General features: G+C 36.3%; 1 pseudogene; it reads right to left on the bottom strand.

Moving 5' to 3' along the window:
- Positions 1 to 5,731: 5,731 nt before the first annotated feature.
- LOC113771026 lies at positions 5,732 to 7,341 on the bottom strand (annotated as a pseudogene).
- Positions 7,342 to 9,126: the final 1,785 nt, after the last annotated feature.

The raw sequence follows: 9,126 nt of genomic DNA, 5'->3' as shown, positions 1-9,126 counted from the left end.
AAAGGTATCATTTCTAGGAACTGGAAAGGGGAGATTCTGAAAGTCTGGGCAATAATAGAGGAAAAGATAGGAGAACAAGACTAGAAGAGGCCCGGACAATCAGAATAGCTCTGCAACTAGGCAAAGAAATAGGCTGGAGGAAGTTTGAGGTACAATCAGACTGCAAAAGTGTGATAGATTGTATCACAGCAAACAACTGCAATGACTACAACATTGCTGTGGTACTGGAGGATATTCAAGGGCTGAGGGAGTTTTTTGATCGATGCACTTTCTCCTTTGTCTATAGAATAGGCAATGAGTTGTGTCATAGGCTAGCGAAATTTGCTTTGAAACTAGTTAATGATGTAAAATGGGAAACAAACTTCCCAGGTTGGATAAAAGATCTAGCGCAAAAGGATAGTGAGGGCAGCATGCCCCTTTTGTAAGTATATACTTGTAATATCAAGTTTAAATCAATATGAAATGTTATCGTTTTGACAAAAAAAAGAATGGAATAGCATTGCCAGTTGGAACACGTCCATTGTTTGACTTCTTAAGGGTATGACTTAGTAAAGTATGCTTCTAACCAATCCTAATTATGTATTTCTTAGATTTTACATTTTCAGGGAATCCTATGTGGTGTGTTACATTTAAATTTTCACTTATAATTACTTTCTGACTACAAACTTCTTTTTTAACTTTGGCCAGAAGTTTCACAGATCAGTTCTTACTATAATTGTCAATGGTAATTGTACCATATAGCATAGACAATAGCACAAGATATTAGAAGAATAAATGTAGACATTCACACAATAATATATAAAAACACAACAAATTTTTGAACACAAATTTCAATGAGAGTAAAAGTTTATTGTATTTTTATTACCATTGTATCAGTGTCTATATTTATTGTTTTAGTACTTATACAACATCATATAGTTGTAATTAAGTCCTTGATTCAAGTTGTACCGGTCAAAACAAGATTTTCTCTTTTTAGGTGGTAAAAGATTCAACACGGGATATACCATGAGCCTTTTCCCTTTATCGTATTAAAGGAAAAAAGAAGAGTAAATTTTATATGAACTGTCATTTTATACACTATCACGGTTGGATGGATGACGCATAAGCAAAGTTTGAATTTCAAATTCAAATTTTGCACATATGTCATATATCTAATGGTGATAGTGTATATACTGATAGTGTATATAAAATTAATCCAAAGAAGAATATGATATTTCAACGAGAATAATAAGAAATAACTTAGCTGTTCTGCTAGAAGAATTGTAGCTTCAACCTTTTTCTTTTACTTGGATTTGACCAATTGTTGGTACACTAGACAAGCTGATTGGCCATTTTTCTACTTCCTCAGCTAAGAAATAAACTACAACCATCTCATATTCTACTTTTTAAGAGGCAAAAAAACACTAAACCGCATTGAAAGAAAAAGAGTGATCTAGCTAAAGCTATTTTATATTAGCCGAAAGTTGAAAAAAATTAATTAAATAAAAGAGGGGATATCATATGTTTAATTGTAGACAAATGATTTGAAAGCTCAAAAATGGGTTCCAGTTTCCTGTTGTGAAACCGCGTGGTCAATTCTACATTAAAGAAATAGAAAAAAACATCTAAGAACAAAATAGACTCGAAAGTGGGATGAAGTTGAAGATTCTCCATGGACTTATGCCTAAAGGAAGACTTTATTCATGTGATAGTATCACAAGCCATGACCAGGAAAGCTCCGTCCAGGCAACTGGCTACCATGTGGCTTGACAGCTTAAATTGGTCCTTAATTTGTACAAATTGCACCAATTACTAAAATGGAAAGGATAGTATATGGGTTAATTAGAAAAATTATGTTCACCTTTTCTCCCCCAAATATGCTAGTTAAAAACTTTAAGGGTTAAATGCACCACACTCCCTGAACTTTACCCTTAGTTACACTTTGGCTCTCCGGGAACTCATTAAATAAGTATGTTGCCTTCCTATGATATTTTAAGACAAAAGTATCCATACAATTTTATTTTGTTTTTTTTTTGTTTATTCACTCCCTTATTTTTTTTCTTTTTCACGACCTTTTTTATTTTTCCTTTTTAAATATTTTTTCACTTCTCTCATATCACTATTTTGTTTACCAAGGAATCATCTGTGGGCCTGTGCCGTTCAAGAGAAATTCAACCGAATTGCATTGGAATCAGCCTTGCGCAATTTTTATATGTCTTTGATTCTATTTTCCTTGACATATTTTGATCCCCACTCCACTAGTCAGTGAGTTATCTCATTTGGAAGGAGAAAGAATTTCGAACCATACACAGAAAAGAGTAGAGTGATATGAAGGAACAGCCAAGATTGACTAGAGCGATTCAAATCCATAATGTAGTGCTTAATACCTAATCGAAATAGTCTAAACAAAATAAAGCTAGTGTAAGGGCTTCTTCTAAAAGTGCAAACTCCTTTTGAATCCAAACCCACTTATGAAACTTAACTCAATTAAAAGTCATAAATTTCAAAAATGGTAATTCGTTGTGAAATTTTTAAACATTTTTGTAGATCCTTTTCCAATTGATTTGAGAAAAGTATCCACATGATGAAAATATGCCACCAAATTTTGTGTCAACTTGGACATGTGAAACTCGATATTGGCCAACTGACCATTCATTTGGTGTTCTTAGATTTAGTGGGTGCCTTTGTCTTGACCAATTTTGATGTGGGCATACCAAGAGAAAAAGGATCTGTGGTAGCAGTTTAAGAGGACCAGACGGAGACGGCTTGAAACGGCCGGCCAATGGCCGCGGGCAGGTAGGAGAACGATGGCTATTGAATCGGCATTCGACAGAGACGGCAGATGGCGCGACAAGGGGAACGATGGCATGACATTTTGTCATTTTAATTGGGCAAGGGCGGTAAGTGTAATTTCTAAAATCTCAAGGGATCTCATTGAAATTGTTAGAAATTTCAAGGGAGGTTTTTGAAATTATTCCTTAAATTATACTATTTAAAAACTATTACTTGTTCATGTTTAGTTTTAATGTTGTAATCTTGTAAATGTTAAATTAGTTTTACAACTTAATAGTTATATTAATTATATTAAGAAAATTAAGGAGTTATAAGTGAATTTGGGCTAAACCCGAATAAGACTCACAACCTGAATATTATATGAGTTGAGTATGAGATTCATATTTATTAACTCGAAACCCATAATCCATAGCCCGAAGATATTACAAATTAAATGATGTGAACTCGAACTTATGAAAGCTTGACTCATTAGGTCCAATTGACAGGTTTAACTGCATAGGAGAAGGGGGGAGGGAGAGACTTAAGGGGAAGGAAGGAGAAGGAGAAGACAGGAAGAAGGAAGGTGGGTGGTGAAGTAGTCAAAATAAGACGTGTAAGATGGCAGACTTAACAAGTAAGCAAACAACACAACAAAAGGGTATGTGGAAACACCACGTATTATTATGATGAGAGAGAGAGAGCTGAGACCAATCTACCAAGTGGCAGACTTTCTTAAGGCGATGACCAAGACGAAGGTTCCAAGTTCCAACCATTCAAAAGAACGAAATTGCCATTGAATTTCCCCTGAGAGAGGGATGGGGATGACGGGGGTAATTTTTACCTTCCGTTAAAAAAATGGGGTAGGGGATCCCGTCATATCCCCTACCCCGTCCCCAGCCATAATATTTTTATTATAATTACATATATAACATATTTAATATTATTATTTATACTAATAATTATATATTTATATTAATGTAAATTATTGATTAGCTATATTAATATATTTATACTAAATTATTGATTATATTTTTATTAATTATATATTTCTTATTTATTATAAACTTTTTTTCTGCGAGCACCCATAGGAAAAATGGGGCAGGATGGAGGTGGGACAGGAGAAGGCGAGGCGAGAGGATGTTTAGGCAACGGGGCGGGACACCTAGTCGTTGCAATTCCTATTTGTAGATGCCAACTTGGTCTCGTCTATAAACAAGTTCAGTTTCAACAATTCAAGGATGGAGGAAATCAACGTTGTGAAAAAAGTTCAGCAAGAATGGTTGGAGTTTGAGGAAGCTGAGGAACAAGAAGGCAAAAGAAGCATTGCTGAAACAACTCCCAATCAGCAACATGGAAGCTGGATACCACCAATGGAGGGTGTGTATAAGATAAACACAGATCTTGCAATATCCCAGCAAATGATCAGAATAAGAAAAGTATCGTAGCTAGGAACTGGAAATGAGAGATTCTAAAAGTCTGGGCTATAATAGAGGAAAAGGTAGGAGAACCAAGACTAGAGGAGGCCCTGGCAATCAAAATAGCTCTGCAACTAGGCAAAGAAGCAGGTTGGAGAAAGATTGAGGTACAATCAGACTGCAAAATTGTGATAGATTGTATTATGGCAAACAACTGCAATGACTGCAACATTGCTGTGGTACTAGAGGATATTCAAGAGCTGAGAGAGTTTTTTGATCAATGCACTTTCTCCTTTGTCTATAGAACAGATAGTGAGTTGTGTCATAGGCTAGCGAAATTTGCTTTGAAACTAGTTAATGGTGTAAAATAGGAAACAAACTTCCCAGGCTGGATAAAAGATCTAGCGCAAAAGGATAGTGAGGGCAGCATGCCTATTTTGTAAGTATACACTTGTAATATCAAGTTTAAATCAATATGAAATGTTATGGTTTTGACAAAAAAAATAAGTGGAATAGCATTGCCAAGTGGAACACGTCTACTGTTTGACTTCTTAAGGATATGACTTGGTAAAGTATGCTTCTAACCAATCCTAATTATGTGTTTCTTGGATTTTACATTTTCGGGGAATTCTATGTGGTGCGTTACTTTTCGAATTTCACTGATAATTGCTTTCTGATTACAAACTTCTTTTTTAACTTTGGCCAGAAGTTTCATAGATCAGTTATCTCTTTAATTGTCAATGGTAATTGTACCATACAGCATTGAAAATGGCACAACAAATATAGGCTTATTTTTGAAAATATTTTTGAAATATTTTATTGTAACAATGTATGTGAAAAACTTTTACTGTAACTATTTTTAATGGTGTTTTGGTGTGTTACTGGGGTATTTTAAAATTGCATAAAACCTTACAACCACCCACCACCACTTTTCCCCTTCCTCCTCTTCCCTGCTCTCTCCTCTCTCCTCCCCTTGCCAGCACCGCCTCCCTCCTATTTCTTCTTCTCCTCCTTTCTCTCTCTCTTTCTTCTTTCTCCCCTCCCCTCTCCCTCTCTTTCTCTCTCTTTCTCCTTCCTCCCCTTTAGACCCACCCGGAGATTGCTGATGCAATCGGGATCTGGTTGCGACTGGAAGGTTGGTTGCTAGCCACACTCAGAAGGTCACAGTTGAAGCTGTTGCTGGGTCTTGAGGAAGGGGAGGAGAGGGGAGGGGAGGGAAGAGGAAGGAGAAGGAGAGGGAGAGGAGGGAGAAGGGGAGAAAGAAGGCCTTCCGGGAGTGGCACTGGAGGAGGTGACAGTGATGTTAAAGAAAGGAAGTGGGAGTGGTAGGTTGTGGTGATAGGTGGTAGTGATTGGAGGAAGAAGAAAAGATAATAGAATTTAGGGAAAATCACCATTTTCGTCCCTAAACTTTTACACTAAAACCAATTTCGTCCTTTATGATTTTTTTTAGCCAATTTAGTCTTTCGACTATTTTGAAGTCTCCAATGTAGGACTTTTACGGCGGCGACACTACATTTTACATATTCCGTACAACCGGTGATAGGTATATCTGTCCTTTTAAATTAGATGGACCTTTGACCATAGTTCTCGATGCTAAGCCCCAGTCTCAACATCCTATGGATTCTTGAACCAAACTGGTTTGGATCATCAAGGCTGAAACCAGAGGTCAACAAAGTAGTCTCATAAAGTAGCAGCACCAAGTCTCTAACTAATTTGTCATTCTTATCTTCTCGACTCTCTTCCTAAGCTCCTTAATGATTCCATTGTCTGGATTGATCTCCATTGTTTTCTTGCTTGACATGTAAGCGCTCATACTGGTGTCCCTTAATGCTTGAGCCTTCATAATCCTTTCCATGTTTGCTGTCTAGCCATATTCCCCAATGACCAAGCAGCAAGGAGAATCAACCACCCTGTCAGAAACCACCACTTTCTCAACTCTCTCTCCAAGAATATCCTTCATTACTTTACAAAGATTCTCAAATGACTTTTTCCTCTCCTTCCTTGTTGCTTTCTCGTCCTCAGACTCATCGAGCTTTAAACCTTCCTTTGTTGCAGAAATAAGTTTTTTACCATCATACTCTTTCAACTGTGCAACAGCATATTCATCAATGGCATCGACCATGAAAAACACCTTGTATCCTTTCCTTTTAAGCTTTTCCAAGAATGGAGAGTTCTCAACAGCTTTCTTGCTCTCGCCGGTTATATAATATATGTCCTTCTGCCCTTCCTTCATCCTTGTAACATAGTCCTTCAAGTTGACCAACTCATCCCCACTCTTTGTGGAGTAATACCTGAGAAGATCAGAAAGCTTTGCCCTGTTTTGGCTGTCTTCATGAACACCCAATTTGATATTTTTGGAGAAGGTGTCATAGAACTTAGCATAATCCTCTTTGTTCTCTGCAATTTCAAAGAACATCTCAATGCACTTCTTGACAATATTCTTCCGGATGACCTTCAAGATTTTGTTCTGTTGGAGTGTCTCACGAGATATATTTAGTGGGAGATCATCCGAATCCATCACGCCTTTAATGAATCTAAGGTATTCAGGAATGAGTTCCTCACAATTATCCATGATGAACACCCTCCTGACATAGAGCTTGATGTTGTTCAACTTCTTCCGTGTATCAAAGAGATCAAAGGGTGCCCTCCTTGGAACAAACAGAATAGCTTTGAACTCTAGCTGTCCTTCAACAGAAAAGTGTTTCACAGCAAGATGATCCTCCCAATCATTTGTCAGGCTCTTGTAAAAGGCAGCATACTCCTCCTTGGTAACCTCTTCAGACTTCCGAAGCCAAATAGGTTTCTGCTTGTTAATTTGCTGCCATTCATTTGTCACCTCCTTTATCTTCTTCTTCTTCTTTTTATCCTTGTCTTTCTCCTCATCTACTTCTTCAACTTCTCCTTCCTCATCCTTCTTGGTTTCCTCCTCTTCATCATCTTGCTCTTTTTCTCAGTTGTCTTCTCAACTTCATCCTAGTGGTTCTCCACTGACATCCCTCGTCACAGTAAAGGATCCACCTACTTGAGATTCCTAGACATATTGTTTATCATCATTGTGCTTGGTCGTCACAACAACCTTCTCAACAACGAGGTAGGCCGAGTAGAAACCCACACCAAACTGCCCAATCATACTAACATCAGCTCCAGCCTGCAATGCCTCCATAAACTCCATAAGCCCTAGCCCGTTTGGAGGAGGATTTTGTTTCTTGATTTAAGTGTGTGAGAGAGAGTTTGTGCAAGTTTCCAATAAATCCAGATGAAATTTTCAATGAAATTCATCGGAGAAGAAGAACTATGGTCAAAGTCCGTCTAAATTAAAGAATCTAATTTAAAATAACAGATATACCTATCACTGGTTGTATAGAATATGTAAAATATGGTGTCGCCGCCGCAAAAGTCCTACATTGGAGACTTCAAAATAGTCGAAGGACTAAATTGGTTTTAAAAAATCATAAAGGACGAAATTGGTTTTAGTGTAAAAGTTTAGGGACGAAAATGGCGATTTTTCCTAGAATTATTTTAATTTTTAATTTTTTGTAAGTTGTTTTTGAAATATAATAAGGAGTGTTTTTTGTAGTGTTTTTGGAGTGTGTTACTATAGATTTGTATATGAAAAATCAATATTTGAAAAACACTCAAATCCAAACAGAGCCATAGATATTAGAAGAATAAACGTAAACATTCACACAATAATATATAAAAACACCACAAATTTTTGTACACAAATTTCAATGAAAGTAAATGTTTATTGTATTTTTATTATCATTGTATCAGTGTCTATATTTATTGTTTTAGTATTTGTACTGCATCATATAGTTGTAACTAAGTCCTTGATTCAAGTTGTACCGGTCAAAACAAGGCTTTCTCTTTTTAGGTGGTAAAAGATTCAACACAGGATATACCATGAGCCTTTTTCCTTTATTGTATTAAGGGAAAGAAGAATAATAAATTTTATATACACTGTCAGTATATACACTATCACGGTTGATTGATGACACATGAGTAAATTTTGAATTTTAAATTCAAATTTTGCACGTGTCATATATCTAATAGTAATAGTGTATACATTGTCAGTGTATATAAAATTTATAGCAAAAGATGTTGAGGGTCTACAAACACCAAAAAATACGCTTCATAAAGGTGAAAACTATCTCTACACATTATATAGTTTTCGTTTGTACAGCAAAAGATGAGCCAGTGTTCAGCAAAACCAAAAGCACATTAAAGAAAAAATGAGCATTGAGTTAAATTTTGTGATACACAATGTAAACACTTCTTTTGTGCTTGTTAAAAGAACTGGAAGCCAAATTCAAAATCTTAACTTGCCGTACAAGTTCCTAACCCCATTGAAAATGGATCAATCCCTATCTTGCAGGCTTGCGACAGGTGCTTAAAATCATTCCGCATTAATACATTGAAAGCATACGGACAAATGCTACGATCAAACATGCATCTGCAGTGTGCAATGTCGAGAAAATAACCGTCCTTCAAATTCTAAAGAAGGTTCAAACTACAACGTAAAATTTTGGTACAGGACTAATTTACACCATAGATTACGGATATTTAAGATTTAAGCAAGTCCGAATGGCTAAAAATGACATTGCCTAACATGTCTGCTATGGATTACATGAAACAATACTTTTTTTGACAGCATGTTCTTCAAGTGTCCATCTGTATATTTCAAATGTGACTATCGAATATAAGCGGGAGGGGAGCTGGGCAGCTAGGCTCCCCCCACATTTATGGCTGGGAGATATTTTCCCTATTCAACATCAATGTAATGGTTAAAACAAAGATCGGATAATTATGTTAAATAACATGATTGTGTCCACATAAAATTATTCGGCCAATAGATCCAAATTCATCATATATTTAAGGGTTAATCACAATTAATCCCCTTAAGGTATACCCCATTTCTCACTTTATCCCCTAACTTTTAATTTTACTCACTTAACCC

This window comes from Coffea eugenioides, chromosome 5 (genome assembly GCF_003713205.1).
Source record: "Coffea eugenioides isolate CCC68of chromosome 5, Ceug_1.0, whole genome shotgun sequence".
Lineage (NCBI taxonomy): Eukaryota > Viridiplantae > Streptophyta > Magnoliopsida > Gentianales > Rubiaceae > Coffea > Coffea eugenioides.
This window is presented reverse-complemented; position numbering and strand designations above follow the sequence as displayed.